Below are 4832 nucleotides of genomic sequence, written 5' to 3' on the forward strand. Positions count from 1 at the left end.
GACACGTGGACGTGCGATAAGACCCACCCCGCGGCCAGGGGAGGGCTTGGCCCCTATCTCAGTGCTGCGTGGCCTACTTGAGAGACCTGGGGACCCCGACCCCGAGCCCTGAGGCACCAGCCCCTTCTCGCCTCGCCCGCCTTTCCCGGGGTCCTCTGGCCCCACAGCTGCCCCTGCTAGTTCCAGGACCAAGGGGCCGGGCCTGGCTCCTCAGCGGCATCCTGACCTGGGCAGCCTAAGCCTAGGCTCCCGCTCGCCAGGGTGTTGTCACCGCAAAACCCTGGGCTCTCCTCGGAGCCAGAGGCACTCCCGGGAGGGACACCCTCTTTTCTCCTACTCAGAAGGGGTCAGGAGGCACGGGCCAGGGCGGGATCATCGCCTCTGGGGACAGTCTTTATGAGCTCAGGGGAGGTCATGAGGCCAAGGGGCAGCTGTGGTGCTGCTCAAGGTGGTCGTGGTGGACACAGTGGCCATAACTGCAAGTGTCGCATCCACAAGTTAATAATACCTATGGTCAAGAATTATCCCCACCCCCCAAGAGATATTTTTGTGGACCTCATGTGTTATAATCAGTCAGGAGAGTTTGGAGACACAGTGACTGGCTCCCAGAGTAAAAGACTGGAGAGGAGGAACCTCACCCCCAGCTCATGTTCTCAGCTTGGAGACACAGCCCTGGGCCCGGGGACTTATAGCACAGAAGCTGCTGGAGATGAAAAATTGAAAATATTGCCATGCTTTATTTTTATGTAATATACTTTACATAATGTAAAAAATAACATAGTTCCAAAGTAGAAAATAATGACAAATATCCACAGGAAAGTTGACAAGAAGTCCAGGTGTGAGACATCAAAATACAATTTTGGGGCCTCCCCGGTGGCGCAGCGGTTGAGCGCTGGGTTGCGAAGCTGCCCGCAGACTCTGCGGCACCGGTTCGATCCCCGGCTGCTCCCCGGCCACCAGAGGAGGGTCCCACATGGCGCGCAGACCTCTCCTGCTGCCCGCTGCTCCCCTCAGCAGTGTACTTCGGTCCTTCTGCCTGCTCTGCTCCCCGCTCTGGCTCTGGTGAATTCTCTCACCCTCCCGTGCTTCTGACTGTACCCAGTGCTTGTATAAATAAATAAATAAATCTTTAAAAAAAAAATACAATTTTGAAAGCTAAGGAAGTTTAAACATACACACATACAAACCATTGTCTCCTAGCTAAACACTTTCACTGTACAGATGTAGTTTCAATAAGAATTCACGTATATTTTGCTTTCATTATAGTACATCAAAGAGAGTAGTCCTGTTAGAAACAAATCAGACATCTGGGATTAATATTCACATCAATTGTCACTTTCAATCACAGATTCCTTTTCCCCAAGAATACTTCGATCCTTCCATCTCTGGCAGATTCAGGAGTAGATTCTCCTTGTCCTTTGAACAGAAATATTAATTTGTCTCAGAGGGAGGTGACCCATTGCATTCATGAAGGTGAGGGATCCACTCAACGGTACACACCTTCCCTCCACTAGGACGGGGGCCCTGCAGTGGAGACAATACAGGCTGGAGGAACTGAGAGCCCAGAACTGCAGTCTGGTGAGCCACAGGCTCCCAAGGAGCAATCCTGTTCACCATTGCTTCACTCTACATAAATGTTCGTAATGTGTAGTTCTAGAATATTCGTTCTACACCAAATGCATAGTTAAACAATGAGTGAGAATTCAATTTACGAACATCACACAGTTGGAGGTTTGGTAAATGTTTGCAGTATTTTAAGAAACTACAGTTTATGGAAGAATATGAGAATATAAATTTCTGGAAAAGGAAAATTTCTAATGCAAGAGTCTACACTTTATAAATGATGACATGTAAAAGTTAGAGAGGAAAAACAGAATGAATGAGGAGTTATAATTTTAGATTGTGATATCTCACTTGTTGGTGTATTGGCCTTTTATCAGTCTCCCCACAGCCATTTTCAAGGCTTGGTTCCTCAGACTGTATATGACGGGATTAAATGTGGGGGGCACCATAGTGTAGAACATAGAAATAGCCAGGTCAGAAAGGGACTGGGTCATTGATGTTGGCTGCAGATAAGCAAAGCATCCAGTGGAGAGAAACAGCACCACAACCAGCAGGTGGGGAAGGCACGTGGAGTAGACTTTGGACTGACCTTCTGTGGATGGGATCTTCCTGACAGCAGAGAAGATATGGACATAGGAAATGATGATGAAAATAAAACAGCAGATACTCAACACTGCACTAACAAGAACTGGGCCAAGTTTTTTCATTACATTTTCTGAGCAGGAAATAGCCAATAACTGAGGGACATCACAGAAGAACTGGTGGACCACGTTGGACCCACAGTAGGACAAGGAGAAGGTTCCAGCTGTGTGCATCACAGCCAATATACCCCCACTCAGCCAGGACACAGCTGTCAGCTGCACACACCTGTCCCTGCTCATGATGATGTCATAGTGCAGGGGGTGGCAGATGGCAGCATAGCAGTCAAAGCTCATCACTGTTAAGAGGGTCATCTCTGCAGCTGCTGAAATAACCAGCATAAACACCTGGAGGACACAGCCCGGGAATGAGATGGAACTGCTGTGCCTCAGAGAGTTGGCAATGGACTTGGGGACTATGGTTGAGATGAGGCAGAGGTCCATGAAGGACAGACCCCTCAGGAAGAAGTACATGGGGGTGTGGAGGTGCCGGTCAAGGGTGGTGATGAGGATGATGAGCCCGTTCCCCAGCAGGGCGCACAGGTAGACCAAGGAGAAGAGCAGCGGGTGCAAGAAGCCCATGGTCCCGTGGGTGGGAACCCCAGGAGGATGAATTCTGTCATGACCGTGATATTGGTCACCACTGGAGCCATCATCTGTATAAAAAGGAAGAAAAATAAAGCCTTAATTCTTCCAGTGTTGAAAAATATAATGCGTTATAAATATAAGATAATAATTCTATCTCTTTTCTACACAATTATTCCTTTGAGGTACTATGGAGTCTAACACAATAATTTGTGTATACTGTTTCATCCTGCCCATTTATTTCCATATAATGTGAATGCGCCATTATTACACTGTACAAACATTCCCCCACAATAGGTGAAGAATAAAATTTCAACTCACCACTACAAAACATGAACAAATTAGAATCTCTTCTCTTTCAACAAACCTAACTTACAAAGCTCCCACCCTCCCCTCCCCAGTTCCACTGCTCCTCCCTCCTGCCCAAGCCCCAGCGTCTCAGCCCAGCACACCTCCCAGAGTTTGTCCAGGGCACATTCCCAGAGGACACGTGACCATGCCCAGCCCCTCCCCACCCTAGAGAGCCTGTGTCTGCTCCTCCAGCACAGCCCTGGTCTGGGGAGGCCCCACTGTGACAGGTGTGTAGGGAGATGGGGTGTGCGGGTACCTGTTTTCCTGCTTCCCAGGACCCGACACTGTCCTGGAACTGAATGATTTGGGCTCAGCGTCCCCATGTGGCGTGTCCTGATACCTCCTCTGTCAGATTCCTGCCCCTGTGGCCTCACTGCTGACTCCTGGTCCATCTCCTCCTCTCCTCATTTCCCTGCCCCTGACTCCCCCACATCTGAGGACCCAGAGACCACGTTTCCCGCAGAGTCTCCTCCTGGGTCACACCCACACATCCCTCCTTCAGGATGGGCTTGGCCATCCCCAGGTCCCTCCCCAGCCCCTCTGTCCCCCTCAGACTCATGCACATCTGTGCAGGGAGAAGGCCGCTCCGGGGCTGAGCCAGACGGTCTGTGCGTGTGGCTGTCCCTGCAGGTCCCAAGGACCTGGTTCCCCCGTGTGAAGGTTTGTTCCTCACCCCAGGCCCGTGAGTGAGTGGGGACGTCTGGACACGGGGCAGCCCTGCTCACTCTGCTCCCCCTCCCCAATATCATCCTCTCCCTGCTCTGTGGGGTGACAGAAGGGCAGGCCCTGGGGAGCGCAGGATTTTTAGGAGAATGTGCTGATTTGAAATAACTGTGAAAGGTTAGTAGAAATGACCCAGATGTTTTAATTGAAAGGGGAATAATTGAGATCATGCTGTGGTCAAGGGCCTGGGATTCTTCTGAGTGACATAAAACTCAAATGTCTCATGACAAAATACACAAGACACATCTCTGCCCTGGCCCTGATCAAATACGGGAACCGCTTCTCCTCACAGTGTGAGACAGTGTCCTGCACTCGGACGGTGATGAGGTCGATCACCCCGAAGCTCATGTCCAGTAATAGACACAGTCTCAGCTGTGCCATTTGTTGAGAGAAAGATCCGTCTCACCAGAAATTGCCTCGAAACCCCTTGACTGTCCGCTCACCTGATGCCACAGCCTGCTGGCAACTGACATGCCCGGCACCTCTGTCCTCAGAGCAGCCCCCGCCCCACTGAGGAGCCGTCTCCCTGTGAGATGTGCCCTGTGTCTGCTCCAGGTCTCCACTCCCTGCCCCTTGCCCTGCCATCCCCTTCTGAGCCCTCCCGACACCCCCACCACCCCAACCCTCTTACCCCCCAATCCCCCTCCCCCGGTAAGAGAGGAAATTTGGGGTTTTTAGGGAACGGGCTCCTCTGAGCGCAGGACCCCCTGTGGCCCAGAGCCAGGCCAGGCTGTTCGCAGCCCCTTCCCAGCCAGAAGTGTCCCTTGACTTTCACAGTGATGGCACGTCACTGACTGTTGTGACTGTGCTTCACATTCTAGCTACTCCCTGTGTTCTACGCTCACATCACAGTCATGAGCAGTAATGGTCACATAGACTATTGTCGGGCCCCCACCCCCCCCTTGTTCTTGGGATGTTGTTTGGTGCCCAGAAGGTTCTGCTGATTATTGAGCTAATGTAGGTCAGGCAGGA

At 51.3% G+C, this 4832-nt stretch overlaps 1 pseudogene; it reads right to left on the bottom strand.

Moving 5' to 3' along the window:
- Nucleotides 1–1910: 1910 nt before the first annotated feature.
- LOC119255074 (olfactory receptor 14A16-like) lies at nucleotides 1911–2854 on the bottom strand (annotated as a pseudogene).
- Nucleotides 2855–4832: the final 1978 nt, after the last annotated feature.

Source organism: Talpa occidentalis, unplaced genomic scaffold, assembly GCF_014898055.3.
Source record: "Talpa occidentalis isolate TD23 unplaced genomic scaffold, MPIMG_talOcc4v2.1 talOcc4.3, whole genome shotgun sequence".
Classification (NCBI taxonomy): domain Eukaryota; kingdom Metazoa; phylum Chordata; class Mammalia; order Eulipotyphla; family Talpidae; genus Talpa; species Talpa occidentalis.